The sequence below is a fragment of the Elephantulus edwardii genome, unplaced genomic scaffold (assembly GCF_000299155.1).
Source record: "Elephantulus edwardii isolate Elephantulus edwardi_28Jun2011 unplaced genomic scaffold, EleEdw1.0 scaffold00109, whole genome shotgun sequence".
Lineage (NCBI taxonomy): Eukaryota > Metazoa > Chordata > Mammalia > Macroscelidea > Macroscelididae > Elephantulus > Elephantulus edwardii.
In genome coordinates this window covers 8,162,147-8,181,241 of record NW_006399859.1, presented here as the reverse complement: position 1 = coordinate 8,181,241, position 19,095 = coordinate 8,162,147, and positions in this window count along the sequence as shown.

Genomic DNA, 19,095 nt, shown 5'->3' with positions numbered 1-19,095 from the left:
CAAACACACCTTAGTCTCCAGAGAGACACCATTGCTCTTCAGTACTTTAGAGAAGTCCCTAACAGCAGACTTTCCCATCGCAATATGTCATTTAATTTCCTGGCTGCTGGTGCCAAGGGAGTTGATAGTACCAAAAATAAATTTATGGAACAATTTACTAAGAACTTTACACTAAGAAAGTAATTTATTTTTAAAGCGGGACATTAACCTTCATTTCTTCTCAAATTAAGCACCCAAACCTTTTCCACATGGATGGAACCTATACCTAAAACAACAAATGAGCCTTAACTTTGAAGATCACTATTCACTCCTGAAGTATATATTTTTTATAAAATCAATTTTGCCAAATTTAAGAATAAGGACTCAGTATAAGGTTATAATTTCTATACTGCAGAACAGAATCAAACACAAATCGCATACCAATCCTATAGGTGAGATATTTACCAATTTCAGAAAAGTAGAGAGATTACTTGTAATAAAATTTTAAATATTTACATAGTGGTACTATATATTCAAATTGTCAATTTATAGTTACATGGTTAAATTACTCATGCTGGCTATGTAACTGGTAAGTATTAGGAGAAAATATCATGGGCAAGTCTACTAAACACAAGCCCTGCTGAAGCTCAGCTACCACTTTAAAGTAATACAGTTCCCCAGAAAGAAGCTAGTTCTCTGTATGTAATTCACCAAAGGAATAAGATCTTTAAAATTATATTCTCTGAGGAATGTATCAGGGAGAAAAAGAAGCCTTTCATCAACAGATATTATTTCTTTAGCTACCATGCACTGAGGTAAGTCCCACAAAAGCTAATTCTAAATTTTATATTTATCAAATCTAGAAATAAAGATAAAATTCTATTAAACACAAAATGAAGCTTATTTTCATTTAAATCTTTTTTAATTTTATTTTCATTACGATTTTTTACAAAAGTTTATAGAGAACTTGGATCTTAAAGCCTAGAAATACAATAAGCTTCCTAAATAGAAAAGTTAAACCTAGAATGCAAGTTTAATGTGTTGTTGTTATGTGCCACTGAGTCGACTCCAACTCATAGCAACCCTTCGTACAACAGCTCTGAACCCTGCTCTACCTTGAGGCAATTTCACTGTCTCTGACGCACTTACCTCAATTACCCCGGTCTCTGAGTCAATCCATCTCATTCAGGGTCTTCCTCTCTTGCACTATTCCTCCACACTTTCAAACATAATGTCTTTCTCCAAGGACAGGTCCCCCCTTGCAATAGGGCTAAAGTATGCCTGACATAGCTTCAAAATCCTTGCCTCCAAGGAACAGCCTGTTTTAGCCCTCTCCAGGACAGACAGACAAGTCTTCTTCTATCATCTTTCATCATTGCCCAGCTCTGTAATGCATTGCAAATAATTGCAAAGACCATGGACTGGACCAGGGGCACCTTAGTCTCTAGACTGACATCATTGCTCTTTAGCCTCTGGAGAGGTCCCTGACAGCAGACTTTCTCAATTCAATTAATCTTTGATATCCTGGCTGCTGGTACCAAGAGTGTTGACTGTGGAACCAAGCAAGCTGAAGCTGTTAGCAATCTCAATCTCAATCTTTTCATCGTCTATCATCATGCTGCCAGTTGGCCCACTGGTGAGAATCTTTGTTTTCATGATGTAGAGCTTCAATCCAGATTGAAGACTGCTTTCCTCTTTCAGCAAAAGCCTCAGATCTTCCTCAGTTTCAGCAAGCAAGGTTGTATCATCTGCATAATGCAGGTAGTTGATGAGTCTCCCTCCAATCTTGATGCCACATTTCTCCTCGCAAAGCCTAGCCTTCCAGATGATTGGTTCCACAAATAGATTGAAAAGGTATGGACACAGGATGGATCCCTGGCATGCAGCTTCCTGATTTGGAACCATGCAGTGTTTCCTTGCTCTGTTCTGATGACTGCTTCCTGTTCCAAGCATTGATTTCACACAAGCACAGTCAAGTATTCTGGGATTCCCATTCCACTCAGAGTTAGCCATGGCTTGTCGTGATCCATACAGTCAAATGCCTTTGCATTGTCAATGAAACACCAACAACCAGGGCCAAAGAGGAGGACTGTTTCCAACTGTTGCAACCAGAAATCGATTGAACATGCAACCAAGATACATTAATAATAATGGATGACTGGAAAGCCGAAGTCAGGAACAATGAAGAAGGAAAACATGGACTTGGTGATGTAAATGAGGCTGGAGACAGAATGAAAGAATTCTGAACAATCAATGACTTATTCACAGCAAATATCTTGTGTAAGAAATACAAATGGAAAACAACTATGTGATATCATCTCACCACAGTAAGAATAGCAACATTTAACAGAAGAGGAAACATCAAATGCTGGTGAGGTTGTAGAGAAACTGGAACCCTTATTCACTGTTGGTGGGCGTGGAAAATTGTGAAACCACTATGGGAGGCCGTATGGAGCTTTCTCAAAAAGTTGCAAATAGAAATATCATTTGAACCAGCAATTCCACTACTGGGTATTTACCTTAAAGAAACCATAACCACCACCCAAGCAGATATATGCACACCCATGTTTATTGCAGCTTTGTTAACAATAGCAAAGAGCTTGAAACAACCCAAGTGCTCATCAACAAATAAATAGCTAGGAGAAGCTCTGATATATTCACACAATGGAATACTATGCAGCATTGAAAAGTTTGACCTTGAGTCTATCCTTCCAGAATGTAAAGCATCCCAGAAATATGTTTGAGGCATTAAACACTAGTGAGAGACCAGATGAACTGTGGGAGGTTATCAAGAATATCATCCATGAAGAATACAGAAAGTCATTACAAAGGCAGAGAAAGAATAAAAGACCAAAAATGGGTTTTGGAAGAGACTACAAAGATTGCACTAGAGTGCTGAGAAGCCAAAGGAAAGGGAAGAAATCAAGATGTTAAGGACCTGAACAGAAGATTTCAAAGGGCAGCTCAGGAAGATAAAGCAAAGTGTTATTAATGTGCAAAGATCTGGAGAGGTGCGAACTTACTCAGCATTTCTTAAGCTGAAGGAATTGAAGAACAAATTCAAGCCTCAAGCTGAAATACTTAAGGATGTTGTAGTCAGAGTGTTGAATGACCCAGGAAGGAATACACTGAGTCACTATACAAAAAAAAATAAATAAATAAAAATGGTTGATACAGAAGAATTTCATGAAACAGTATATGATTAAAAGCCTATGGTGATAAAGTAGGAAGTTTGAGCTGCTCTGAAGGAACTGGCAAAAAAAAAAGTCCCCAGGAATTGAAAGCATATCAATTAACATATTTCAACAAACAGACATTGCACTGGACATGCTCACTAAGTTTTGCCAAGAAATCTGGAGGACAAACACCTGGCCAACTAACTGGAAGAAATCCATATAGATCCTATCCAAAAAAGGGACCCAACAGAGTATGGATATAACCAAACAACATCATGCATGCAAGATCCTGTTTAATATTATCTAAAAACTGGAACAAGTGCATCAACAGAGAACTGCCTGATGTACAAGCTGGGTTTGGCAGACGCCGTGGCACTAGGATTATTATAGCCAGTGTTAGATGTATCTTAGCCAAAAGCAGAGAGTGCCAAAGGAATTTTCTATCTGTGCTTCACTGACTATGCAAAGACACTTGATTGTGAGGGTTTCAACTTTAAAGTAGTAGGATAAAATTCAGGGGGACAAAATACATGAGTGAAGTATCATAAAATCAGAAACATCACTTTCAACAATAAAAAAAATGCTACGCTTTTTCAAAGTAATGGGCGTAAACATAGCAGATATTAGGAGGATGACACAGGATTGGGCAGAGTCTTGTCCTGGATTACACAGTCTAGCAATGAGTTGGAGGCAACTCTACAGAACATAACAATAATATACACTTCAGTTACATTTTATTTGCCTATGGTTCCATACAATTCTCTGATGACCTAGTGGGTAAGGTTTTGTCCTGCCAAGCTAAAGACAAACGTTTCGAATCCAACAGCTGCTCCATGACAGGAAGATGGTCAGGCATCTCCTCCCATGATTTAGAGCCTCTGAAAAACTGCTGGATAGTTAGTCATGAGTTGGGTCCAAATTAATGGAAATGAACAGATTTTATTTTTTTTGTTTGGGTTTTTTTATGAGTTTGTTTGCTTGTTTAAAATAAACTAAAAATAAGACCCTAAGAATGATGGAAAACTAAGCAAAATGTTTTCTCAAAATAGATGCAAGACCGGAGTTGCTTCCTTGTTTATGGCCAAAACTTGAAAACCCTTGCCAACAAACAGGAAGAGATCCACATTTATGTTCCATACAAAGAAAAGTGATCCAACAGAATGTTAAAATTGTTGAACAACATCATTAATATCAGATATAAGTAAAATCTTGCAGAAGATAACTTAAAATTTTTGTAGCAGTACGTCAATGGGAAATTTCCAGAAATTCAAACTGGATTCAGAAGAAGATATGCACAAGAGATTTAATTGTTGGCATCAGATGGATCTTGAATGAAAGCAGAGATAGCAAAATGATGACTATCTGTATTTTATTGAGTATGCAAAGGCATTCAACAGTGTGGATCATAACAAATTATAGGTAACAATGGGAATTCCAGAAGACTTAATTATGATCATGTTAAACTCTCTTCTACATTGATCATATGTCAATCATTCAAACCAAACACCAGGATAACACTGCATGGTTTAAGATAAGGAAGAAGTAGGATAAAAATGATGGAAATGAGAATAAGAGGGAAGTGATAAAAAGTGCTAATATATTGTGATTTGTTTTGTGTTATTAATTATAACATTATAAATAATTAATATTATAACAAAAAATGTAGGGATCTCTGGCAACCTAGTGTTAAGAAGATTTGCTGCTGCTGCAAAAGTGCACAGTTCAAATTCACCAGCTGCTGCAGAGGAAAATAAAACCAGATAATCTCCTCTCATATGATTTACTACCTCTGAAAACCCACTGGAGGATCAGTTCTGACTCAGTGGTATACAACAATAAAAGCAAATGTGTATTTTGAGTAAAAAACCGTTCACTCTGAAATTTGACTCAAACTACATAAAAATTAAAATAGGGAAATGTGTCCATCAGGGCTGTATCTTTTTACCATACTTATTTAATCTATATACAGAGTGAATAAATTGGAAAAACTGGACTATATAAAAAGAATATGATATCACAATTGAAAGAAGACTCATGAATAATCTACATCAGGAATAACCTTGTTTATTGAAAATGAAGAAAACTTTAGCAGTTAATAATAAAACTTAAAGACTACAGCCAATAACCAGTGCTAGTGAGGGTGAGGAGACATTGGAACTCTTGTCCACTGCTGGATGGAATGTAAAATGGAACCACACTGTGGAAAGTATTGTAGCACTCCCTTATAAGGTTGGGAATAGAAATGCCATTTGAGGCAGCAATTCTACTAGATGTATATAACAAAGAAATAAGAACAGTAACACAATCTAATATATTCACATTCATGTTTATTGAAGCACTATTTATAATAACAAAGAGTTGTACACAACTCAAGTGCCTATCAATGGCTAAAGAAACTCCATATACACAATAGAGTATAATGTATCACTGAAAACCAAGATTTGTGAAATACTGTACATCATAAATGAAGCTATAGTGAATTATGCTGAGTGACATAAGTTAGTCACTAATGGAAAATTATGGTATCAATCAGAGATGATGAGGATGGCACAGGATAGAGCAGGGTTAAGATCTATTGGTCATGGGTCACTATGAGTCATATTTGACCTCTTGGACTTAACAGCAACAATAAAATACATAGATTCATTCTGGAAATGTCATTCTTCTCAAAGTTAGCCATAATTTGTTCTGATCCACACAGTCAAATGCCTTTGTGTAGTCAATAAAACACAAAAAAGACTCTTCTGGTATTTTCTGATTTCAGCTGAGTTCCGACATCAGCAATGATAAACCTGGTGCCACATCCTCTGCTTAGCCCAGCACAAAATTCCGGCAGTTGTCTGTTAATGTACTGGTCTAGTCATTTTTTTATGATCTTCAGCAATATTTTGCTTGCATATGACATTATTTGCAATTGCATGCTATACATCAGAGAGTTGGACAGTGATTAGGAATGATAGAAAGAGAATTGATGCCTTTGAACTGTGGTGCTGGAGAAGAGTATTGAATATACCATGGACTTCTAGGAGAACTAACAGGTTTGTTCTGTTTGTTCTGGAGAGGGTGAAGCTGGAATGTTCCTTGGAGTCAAGGATTCTGAAGCTTCATCTAACATACTTTGGGCATGTTGCAAGGAGGGACTAACTGGTCCTTAGAGAGGCACATCATGTTTGGGAGAGTGAAGAGACAGCACAGGAGAGGAAGATCCTCAATGAGATGGATAGATTCTGTGACTGGGGTGGTGGGAATGAGTGTGTTGGAGATGGTGAGGTTGGCACAGGATAGAGCAATGTTTATGGCTCTTGTACATAGGGTTGCTATGCATTGCCAGCAACTCGATGGCACATAACAACAAACAACAACATGATATTATTGTATTGTTAGATAATTTCCACATTCTGTGAGATTACCTTTCTTGAGAATGGGAATACTCGATCTCTTTCAGTCAGTTGGCCAAATAATTGTCTTCCAAATTTCCTGAAACAGACAAGTGAGCACATCCTCAGGATTGGAGGAAGACTTATCAACAACCTGCATTATGAGGATGACACAACCTTGCTTGCTCAAAGTGAAAAGGTCCTTGCTGCAGAGTATCAAGAAATGCAGTCTTCAACATGGATTACATCTCAACATCAAGAAAACAAAAATCTTCCTCACTGGACCAATAGGCAACATCATGATGTTGTTATGATTGTTATGTGCGTCAAGTCACTTGCAAGTCATAGTGACCCTATGTACAACAGCCCTAAACCCTGCTCTATTCCTTGCCAATCTTATTGTCTCTGACATGCCTATCCCCATTACCCCAGTCACTGAATCAAGCCATCTCATCGAGGGTCTTCCTCTCCTGTACTTCTCCTCCAACCTCCCAAGCATGACGTCCCTCGCCAAGGACTAGTCCCTCCTTGCAACATGTCCAAAGTATGTCAGACATAGCTTCAGAATCCTTGCCCCCAAGGAGCTGCCCGGCTTCACCCTCTCCAGGATGAACTTGCTTGTTCTCCTAGCAGTCCATGGTATATTCAATACTTTTCTCCAGCACCAAAGTTCAATGGCATCAACTCTCCTACTATCATCCCTAGTCACTTTCCAGCTCTGTGAAGCATAGCAAGTACTAGCAAAGACCACGGTCTGTATCAGGTGCACCTTAGTCTTCAGAATGACATAGTAATTACTCTTCAATACTTTGAAGAGGTCTCTGACAGCAGACTTTCCCAATGCAATTTGTCTTTTAGTTTCCTGGCTGCTGGTACCAAGAGTATTGATTGTAGAGCCAAGCAAACTGAAGCTGTCAACAATCTCAATCTCTTCACCATCTATCGTGATGCTACCAATCGGCCCAGGGGTGAGAAACTTTGTTTTATTGATTATGAACTTCAATCCATATTGAAGGCTTCAATCCTTGACCTTTTGCAGCAAGCACTTCAGGTCCTCCTCAGTTTCAGAAAGCAGGGTTGTGTCATCTGCATAATGTAGATTGTTGATAAGTCTACCTCGAATCCTGATGCTACACTTTTCATAGAGCCCAGCCTCCCAGATAATCTGTTCTGCATATAGATTGAAAAGATATGGAGATAGGGCACATCCTTGATGCACACCCTTTCCAATTTTGAACCATGCAGCGTTTCCTTGCTCTGTACTGACAACTGCCTCCTGGTCCAAGTTTAAGTTTCACATAAGCACAATCAGGTGTTCTGGGATTTCCGTTCCTTTCAAGGTCACTTACAGTTTGTTGTGATCCACAAAGTCAAATGCCTTTGCATAGTCAATCAAACACAGATAGACATTCCTCTGGTACTCTCTGCTTTCAGTCAAGATTCATCTGACATTAGCTATAATATCCTTAGTACCATGGCCCCTTCTAAATCCATCCTGCACTCTGTTAATGTGCTGTTCCAGTCATTTTTGGATGATCTTCAACAGAATCTTGCTTGCATGTGATATCAATGATGTTGTTGTTGTTGTTATGTGCAATGATATTATTCAATAATTTCCACATTCTGTTGGATCATGTTTCTTTGGAATGGGAACAAATATAGTTTTCTTCCAGTCAGTAGGCCAAAGGTTGTCCTCCAGGTTTCTCGGCACAACTTGGTGAGCACACCCAGGGCAGCATCTGTTTGTTGAAATATGACAATTGGTATGCCATCAATTCCTGGGGCCTTGTTTTTTTTGCCAGCTTCTTCAGAGCAGATTGAACTTCCTCCTTCATCACCACAGGCTCTTGCTTATACATTGTTTCATTAAATTCTTCTGTGTCCACCAATTCCTTTTGGTACAATGACTCTGTAAACTCTTTCCATCTTCTTTTAATCCTTCCTGCATCATTTAATATTCTGCCCAAAGCATCCTTAAGTATTATCACTTGAGGTTTGAATTTGTTCTTCAATTCCTTGAGCTTAAGAAATGCTGGGCACAAACAACAAATGCTGGTGAGGTTGTGGAGAAACTGGAACCTTTATTCACTGTTGGTGAGAGTGTAAAATGGTGCAACCAGAATGGAAGGCAGTATGGCGCTTTCTCGAAAGTTGCAAATTGAAATACTACTTGAGCCAGCAATTCCACTACTTGGAATATATCCCAAAGAAACCATAACCGCCACCCAAAGAGATATATGCGCATCCATGTTTATTGCAGCTTTGTTCACAATAGCAAGGAGTTGGAAATAACCTAAGTGCCCATCAACAAACGAATGGATAGAGAAACTGTGGTATAGTCACACAATGAAATACTAGGTTGCATTGAAAAACAAGAAACTCATGAAATATTATTAAAAATGAATGACCCTGGAGGACATAATGCTGAGTGAAATACCTCAGTCACAAAAGGACAAATACTGCATAATGTCACTGTGGTAAAACGGGACTGACATAGGTGGTGGTGGGGGGGCAGGATTGAGAAAGATGGGATAAATTATGTATACTGCATTTTAACAGATAAGAGATAGAACTGTTTGAAAGGTATACATGATTAGGTACTATTGTCATGGCATGAGTCCAGAACAAATGTTGTTTAACTGGAGTGGACTTGGGGAGAGGAATTGTATAACAATAAAAGACATTTTCTTTTACTTTTCAAAGAGAAGAATGAACTAGAGGGGAGTGGTGGGCAGGGAGAAAAGTTCAACAATGAATGGATGGAAATCCAAAAATCTCTGCAAATTTAAAAGCGATATAGGATAGGGTATTATGGTTATCACAAGAGTGCAGAATTAAGGTTGCATAGTGGAGTGTACTGGGGTGGTGGGAGGGGTGCTGGGGGAAAGAAAGCATTTTTCTTTTACTTTTCAAAGAGAAGAGCAAACAGGGGGGCGAGGGCTGGGCAGGGAGAAAAGTGCAACAATAAATGAATGGAAATCCAAAATCTCTGTAAATATTCATCAAAATTAATAAAATAAAATTTTTTAAAAATTAAAAGAAAAGAAATGCTGAGTGAGTTCGGTCCTTCTGATGGGGAAAAGATTGAAATTATGGATAATTTAATCTTGCTTGGATCAATAATCAGCACCCTTGGTACTAGCAGTCAGGAGATCAGGAGGTGTATAGCAAAGGGAAAGTCTGCTGTCAGTGACCTCCTAAAAAGCAATGATGTCAGTTTAAAAACAAAGGTATGCCACAGTCTTTCCAATCAACTACTAAACATCTAAAATCTGGAAAATGAATAAGGATGATAGAAGAATCAAGTCATTTGAGTTGTGGTGTTGGAAAAGAGTACTGAATATCCTATGGACTGCCAAAAGGACAAACAGATATGACCTAGAGGAAATACAATCAGAGTGTTCCTTGGAGGCAAGAGTGTACTTTACAATATAAAAAGCTAAGGAATTCTTTAAAAAAAAAAGCTAAGGAACTCTTTACACAGGGATATAATCCATTTTGTAAGGTTAACAGAAACCAGAAGGAAAGGGGTAAAGAATAAAAAGTAAAGGACTATTATGGGATACTAAGTCAGTCAACCATTTCTATTGAGTCAGAACCAACTCAGACCTAACATTTCAGCAAGTTTTCAGATGCAATCAAGACAGGACATTGTCCTTCTTTCTACCATGAAGCCACTGGTGGATTTGAAAGAGGGCAAGGTTCAGATCTGTTGGTCATAATAAGGTCACTACGAGTTGTGGTCAAGTCCATGATACCTAACACCACACTCAAGTTACATCGAAAGCTATTTTGATGGGAGGAAAGCCTGTATTTTAGAAGTCCAATGCCCTATCCATTGTTCTACAGCACCAGATAAGCCTGTATTTTAAAGAACCAATTCTTCATCAATTATTTTTTTCTTTTTTAAATCCAACACATTTTGTTGTGCTTTGGGTGAAAGTTAAAGAACAAATGAATGTCCTGTTCAACAATTTATACAGTATGTGTGCGTGTCTGTGTATATGTGTCTGCACAAATGCGTGAATTTAGTTGCAAACCCCTCAATAGTAAAGACACATTTCTTTTTTTTGTAGCCACAAAAAAATCTCTGGTGCAGATTTACTTTGGACTTTCATCACATCTTAAAAGCCAGCTTTCTCTGCTATGATGAATGAGATCTCTAGCATTTGAGAATGGAACTGTCTGCATTTCTTTCTTTTTAAATTGTTGTTTGGGTTAAATATTACAGAGCAAATTAGTTTTCCACTCAACAATTTATATACTACACATCTTGCTCCAGTCCCCTCAAAGTAACAGCACTCTTTTCACGTCCTTCCCTGGTTCCTCCTTTCCATTTGTTCTTTTCTTCCCTTGCCGCCTTCCTGAGCTTTTTAAACTGACAAATGCTGCTGTTTGGGTCTTCTATACCTCTTATATACCTCTCTAATGTTATCTTATTGGCTTGTCTCATTTTGCCTGTAACTTGATTGCTAGGGGTAAATGCAAATCTAGGCTTGACAAGTGTTTTAGGGTTACAAACTCAGGGATGCTACCAGTCTCCATCAAACAAGTAAATCTTGTCTTATAATTCTGAATTTTTTCTATATTTGTCTTCTACTCTATCCAGGACTTCCTACTGTAATCTCAATTATACTGCTTGGTAGTAGTAGTTTGGTATCTACTTCTTCTAACCACAGGCTTCATATTTTTATGCACAGTAATTTTAAAGTCTACAATACGATACAATAGTGTATAATTTATCTGCATTCATTATTATATATAATGAGTGTATATTATGTACAATATTATCATATTATGTTAGATCTACTTTTTATGAAATATTTTGTGTCTGATTGTAAGCAGGAAACTTGACAATAAGATACATTACAAATATCTAAGCTGTTGTCCAAAAAGTACAAGGGAACTCTTAACCTGCAACTCATAGCAACCCTATATACAACAGCTCTGAACCCTGCTCTATCCTGAGCCAACCTTACTGTCTCTGACACACCAACCCCCATTACCCCAGTAACTGAGTCAATCCATCTCACAGAAGGTCTTCCTCTCATCCATTGTCCCTCCACACTCCTGTGCATAATGTCACTCCCCAAAAAAGTGGTCTCTCCTTGACAGAGCTTAAGAAACCTTGCCTTCAGGGCAGCAGCCTGGTGTCACTTTCTCTAGAATGAACCTGTTTTCCTAATGGTCCATGGATAACTAATATTCTTCTCCAGCACCACAGCTCAAAGCCATCTATTATCCTTCTGTCATCCCTAGTCACTGTCCAGCTTTCTGATGCATAGCATGTTACTATTAAAACCATGGCCTGGATGAGGTGCACCTTAGTCTCCAGACTGACATCATTGCTATTCAGTACTCTGGAGAGGTCCCTGACAGCAGACTTTCCCAATACAATTCGTCTTTTGATTTCCTGGATGCTGGTACCAAGAGTGTGGATTGTGGAGCCAAGCTAACTAAAGCTGTTAACAATCTCAATCTCTTCACCGTCTATCATGATGCTGCCAATCAGCCCAGTAGTGAAAAAAAATCTCTATTTTCTTGATGTTGAGCTTCAATACATATTGAAGGTTGCAGTCTTTGACCTTCTGCTGCAAGTCCTTCTGGTCCTCTTGAGTTTCTACAAGCAAGGTTGTGTCAGCTGCATAAGTAGACTGTTGATAGATCTTCTTCCAATCCTGATGCTACATTCTACCTCATAGAAACCAAACTCCCAGATAATCAGTTCCACATATAGATTGAAAAGGTATGAACATAGATGCACCTCTTTCCTGATTTTGAACCATGCAGTGTTTTCTTGCTCTATTCTGAGGACTGCATCCTGGTCCAAGTATTGGTTTTGTACAAGCACAATCAAGTGTTCTGAGATTCTCATTCTTCTCAGAATTAGCCACAGTTTGTTGTGATCCACACAATCTAATGCCTTTGCATAGTCAATGAAACACAGATAGACATTCCTCTGGTACTCTCTGCTTTCAGGCAAGATGCATATAATATTACCCATAACAACCCTAGTACTATGGCCTCTTCTAAACCCAGCCTGCACATCTAGCAGTTCTCTGTCAATGTGCTATTCCAGTTGCTTTTGGATAATTTTCAGCAGACTCTTGCTTGCATGTGATATTAATATTGCCTGATAATTTCCACACTGTGTCTGGCCACCTTTCTTTGGAATGGGAACAAATATGGCTCTCTTCCAGTCAGTTAGCCAGGTGTTTGTCCTCCAGATTTCTGGCACAACTTGGTGAGCATGTCCAGGGCAGTGTCTGTGTGCTGAAATATGTCAGCGGGTATGCCATCAATTTCTGGGGCCTTGCTTTATTGCCAGTTCCTTCAGAGCAGCTTGAACTTCTTCCTTCATCACCACAGGTTCTAGCTCATATGTTGTTTCATGAAATTTTTCTGTGTCAGCCAATTCATTTTGGTACAGTGACTCTGTATACTCCTCCCATCATCTTTTAATGCTTCTTCAATCATTTAATAATCTATCCAAAGCTTCCTTAAGTATTGCAACTCTCTTGTGGAAGTCAGTTTGCTTCGTAAACTTTTACTCAAAACACAATAAAGATAGAAGAAGAAAAGAAAATCTTATAGACACTATTTCTGCTTTGAAGCACATAAGGTCATCATGGATCAACATAATGCCAATGGTTTAGTATTTGGCTTTATACTGTCAAACATTATATGGATTACTGGGACTATTCTAGTAAACAAGAACAAGACTTGTTCCAGGGAAAGGACAGTTTAAAAGCAATATATTATAGGGTATTATGATTATTGTGAGAGTCCAAAATGAAGGTTGCAGAGTGGAGTATACTCGGGGTGGGGGTGGGGGTGGGGGTGTGCAAGGGAATTGTATACCAATGAAGGAATTTTTCTCAAAGAGATAATTGGGGGGAGGAGGAGAAAAGTGCAACAATGAATGAATGGAAATCCAAAATCTCTGTAAATGTTCATATTTTAAAAAAAAACAACCAAGACTTGTTCCATGCTTTGATATAGATTTTAGTCTAGCAATGGGAAAGCTGCTGATCAAATAAGCAAACATAAATAATCAGATAAATCTATTGTTGTTAAATACTATCCAGCCGTGTTGTTGTTAGTATGTGCTATTCAGTCAAATATGACCCATAGTGACCCTATGAACAATGGCTCAGAACATTGCCCTATCTTGAGCCAACCGCATTGGCTCTACCACACCTGACTCCACTGCCATAGTCACTATGCTAATGCATCTTATCTAGGGTCTTCCTCTTCTATGTTAATCCTCTACCATTCCATGATGTCCTTCTCAAAAGACTGGTCCCTCCTGGAAACATGCCCAAGATATGTGAGATGGACCTTCAAAATCTTTGCCTCCAAGGAGCAAACTGATTTGACCCTCTCCAGGACAGATCTATTTGTTCTCTTGGTAGTCTATGGTATGTTCAATACTCTTCTCCAGTACAACTCAAAAGCATAGATTCTTCTTCTGTCATCTTTATTTACTGTCAAGCTTTCAGATGTATAGCATGCAATTGAGAAGACAATAATGACTTCATAGGGACCAAGAGTCCTCCCTGATACTATGCCATTCTCAAATTTTGTTACACTAAAAAAATCCCATTGTTGCAGCCAACTGTGACAATCCATTTCAAGGAGTGTTTTCCTCTTCATAAAAGTAGAATTGACTCTCTCCTTTTCCAAGCATGATGTCCTTTTTCAGTGACTAACCCCTCTTGACAATAGGCAAACTCACCATCCTTACTTTTAAGGAGCACTCTGGATACATTACTTCCAAATAGATTTGTTTGTTCTTTTTTACCATTCATGATATATTCAATATTCTTCATCAAAACACAATTCAATGACATCAATTATTCTTCGATGTTTCTTATTCATGATCCAATTTCCAAATGAAAATGAGGCAATATTAAATATCATGCTTTGAGTCAGGTACAACTTCAGTTTTTTTCTCTCTCTCTTCAGAGTTAATTTACTTTCTCTTGTGCAAAAACCACTATGTGGCAACCATATCTAAAGCCCAGGTTCTCTGCAAAAAGACTCCGGTGTGGGTCTTTTGAAGACAGTCAATGAATTCTTGGAATTGAGATTTAATGAGTATGGTCTCTTTTCAAAGATCTGTGATCAAGTAGCTGAAAATCTTAGAGATAGCATCAAAGGTGGTCTTGGCAAAAATGCCCATGATGGTTATGGAGTCCCTGGTCAGACTGTAGCAGTCATTGACCTGGCCAGCAGCAGCAGCTTCTTGAACTTGGTCCCTTGCGGTGTGGGAATGAGGCAAATCTATGCATGTGTTACATAGGGGTGAGGAAGAATTGGGTCAGGATGATAGTCTCATCATGAAATGGCAATGGCCACCTCTTTGTAGTACTTAATATTCAGGCCAATGTGGTCGTTATAGTCCCTGATGGTGACAAATATTTTAACCTGGTCCATTAGATGGCACACATCTATTTCTACGCAGGGATACTTTTCAAGATCTCCTCCTTGAGGGACATCCCCAGGAAGAAGACACTGCTGAAGTTTCTAAGGAAACCACCATGGGCTCTCATTCCAAAGCCCTCCAGGTCTTTCCAGTGCACCTGTATCATTAGTCTTATTCTTTAAAGTTACATCCTTACTTAGCACTTTAAAGAGGTCCTTGGCAGCAGATTTTCCCAATATAATGCATTATTTTATTTCTTGACTTCTGTTGTCATGGGTGTTAACTGTGAATTCAAATAATATTTAATCACTGACAATTTCAATCCTTTCTTCATTTATCATGACACTGTTTATTGGTCTAGTTGTGAAACTGATGTTTTTCTTTATGATGAGGTGTAATCCATCCTGAAGTGTATAGTGATTGAATTTAATTTAATAATACTTCAAGTATTCTTAATTTTCAGCAAGCAAAGTTGTGGTATTTGCATATCATAGATTAATATTAGACTTCCTCTATTCCTAACGCCACATTCTTCTTCATATAGTCCAATTTCTCTAATTAATTTTTCAGCATATGGATTGAACTGGTAGAGTAACAGGGCAAAAACTTGATGCATTCCCTTCCTGAATATAAACCTTGCAGCATCAATTTTTTCTGTTTAAATAACTACTTCTAGTTTTATACACAGGTTCCGAATGAGCATAACTAAGTATTCTAGAATTCCCATTTGTGCCAATGTTATCAATAATTCATCATTTACATAGTAGATTGCTTTTGCATCACCCATAAAATTCAAGTAAATTATTTCTGGAATTCTCTGCTTAGCCAAGATCCATTTGACCAATAGCAATGAAATCCCTTGTTCTTTGGTCTTTTCTATATATAACTTTAATTTCTGGCAGTTCTCTGTTGATACATTACTCCAGCCATTTAAAACTCATCTTTAGCAAGATTTTACATGAATGTAATATTAATTATATTGTTTTATAATTTCTGCATTCTGTTGAATCACCTTTTTTTCTGAATAGGCACAGATATGGATCTCTTCCAGGCAGTTCATTAGATAGCTGTCTTCTAAATGCTTGGCATAGATAAGTGAGAATATTCAAAGCTGCATCTGTATGGTGAAGTACCTCAACTGATACTCCATCAATTACTGAAACCTTATTATTGTGGTGTTTTGCTGTTTTTGTTTTTGTTTTTATTAATCCTTCAATGCAGCTTGGATATCTCCCTTCTGTGTTATTAGTCCTTGATGGCATTATACTTCAAAATAGAGCCTGAACTGTTTATTCTTTTTGACAGTGAATGCAGCATCATTCTTCTTCAGTTTGTCATCCCTGGCATAGTAGATCATATGATTGTCTGATTTAAAGTTGCTAATGCCAGTCAATTTCAACTTGCTAATGCCTAGGTATTTATATTTATGCATTCCATTTCATTTTCTACATCTAATTTTCCTAGATTCATACTTGGCTGAAATACTTTATTCTATCCATGTTACTGAAGTAGAGTCTACTTTAATGGGGCAGCTCTTCCTCAGTCATATTTTCAATGTCTTAATATTTTGAACAACCTGAAGGCCTCATCTGCCAGCACTATATCAGACAATGTTCTACTGCTATACATAGGGTTTTTAAGAGCCAATTATTTCAGAATTAAATGGCTAGACCTATTGCCTAGACAATAAATATGGCTGGTTGTTTGTTGTTAGGAGCAGTTGTGTCAACTACAACTCATAAAAAACCTATTAATGACATGCACTATCCATAATCTCTGATATTCTTGGTTCCATCACTAAAGTTACTATGTCCACCTATTACTGTATCAATCTGTTCTTTTGAAGGTTTTCTTCTCTTTCTCTGACCCTCCATCTTTCCTAGCATAATATCTTTCTGCAAGGACTGGCCCCTTGACAACACGCCCAAAGTATATGAGATGAAGTTTCATCATTCTTGCCTCTAAGGAGCACCCTGGATGCTCTTCATCTAAGACAGACTTGTTTGCTCTTTAATCAGTCCACAGGATATTCAGCACTCTTCTCCAACACTACAATTCAAAGGCATCAATTATTCCTCTGTCATCCTTATTCACTGTCCAACTTTAAGATACATAGGAAGCAACTGAAAATATAATGGCTTGCATCAGGTGTACCTTAGTTTTTAAATGGACATTGCTGCATTTTGTACTTTGAAACAGTTCTTGACAACAGATTTTCCCAAGACAACATATCTTTTGATAAGATATCAGATGAGATGGATTGATACAGTAACTTTGGCAATGACACTAGCTCAGGGCAGGCTTCACAGCTGTTGTACATAGAGTCGCTATGAGTAGCAGGCAACTCAATGGCACATCACAACAACAACTGCTGTTACTATGGGTATTGATGTGGATCCAACTAAAATGATTAACAAAGTCAATCTTTTCTCTCTCTATCATAATGTTGCCTATTGTTCAAGGAGAATTTTTGTTTTCTTGATGTCAAGGTGTAATCCATATTGAAAGCATTCTGATGGATCACATTTTTTTTAATTGGGATCTCTTGTAATTAGTTGCCCAGATCTTCCAAATTTGTTGGCATAAACTGGTGAGCACACCCATGGTTGCATCTGTTTGCCAAAATACTTCAATTAGTATTCCAGCAATCCCTGAGGTTTTCTTTTTCACCAGTGCTTTCAGTGTAGCTTGGACTTCTTCCTGCATTACCCTTGTCTCTTGGTCATACTCCCTGAAATTATACCATATAAACCGCTTTTTTTTTTTTTTTGGCCTGGAATTTCTCAAGTTTAAAGAACTAAAGAACAAATTCAAACCTCAAATTGCAATACTAAAAATTCTGTAAGCAAAATATTGAATGACCCAGAAAGTACCAACAGAAGGTAGAAGTAACATAGTAGTACATCAAGTCCCTCTACCGAAAAGAAACACAGTTAACAGCAACTATTGTGGGAAGTATAAACTTGGATGTCTTATTTCTTTGAAATATAGTTTATCTAGTAAACATCAATGTTGCATTTTAGTTTAAAAAAATCCCATAGCATTCTTCAAAATCTAACCAACTAAAATGGAGATTTAGCAAGTTAAGTTACTTCTCGAATGTAGAGCTAGGACTAAAACCCAGATTTGTTATTATAATTCCCATATACTTTAAACTACAGGAGGCTTATCTCCAAGATTATAAATTCTAAACAAAGAATAAGCTTTTAAAATATTAGATTTATCTTTTTTCTTTTTTTAACTTTTTTTAAACTAGTCTCTTACAATACATTAAAACCCCATAAATCTTGAAAAACGGAGTGATGTGTTGACAGTTACCATCATCAGCATACAGTTCTAACCTGAATTAAGGTCATGTAAAAAAATCAAGGACAAGGGCAACATGAGGATGGCCATATCTGACCAACTTCACAAAGGGGAAATGTCTCTGTACACAAGCTCCATTACCAATTACCATAAGGTCAGTCATGTTCCCCATGTTCCAGCACCTCTTTATACTCATCCCAACACCAATCTTACTACTTTACTGAATCAAAAATTGATTGTGATAGTTCATAGACCATACAGAACCATATTAAGGAAGACAAAAGGCTATAATTCAGGGTTGACAGCAAGATATGTTCAGTCAGGAAAGCTTCCAAAATGTGCTCACAGGAACCTCAGCCTTGAGCCTCAAGGCTACTGGCCAGTGCAAAGCTCTTTGCCCTGCCAATTAAGGATCCCTCCACCACCACCAAGTCAGCCAAAAACTGAGGAAAAAGGTGTTAGGTCTGGTTCCATGGAGTAGCAATCCCAAGGTCAGCTCCATCTCACGTTGGGTCTCTAGTTCTCTGCTTCAGCTACTGCTGCTCATCCTGTAGACCCCAGTCTGAATGGCCCAGGAATCTTTGGCTCTGAAGGATGGACACTGCATGCTTGCTTCTTCTTTGCTAGTGGTAAGAGTCCCCAAATCTGCTGCTGAATCTGCTCAATTTAGTTCAATGTGCGACTAGCCAAATCCCTTGTAGATAAATTAACATTCCCTATCTCCATACATTTTCAACCTATATGCAGAACAGATTATCCGGGAGGCTGGGCTCTATGAGGAGAAATGTGGGGTCAAGATTGGTGGACGATTTATCAACAATCTGCGTTA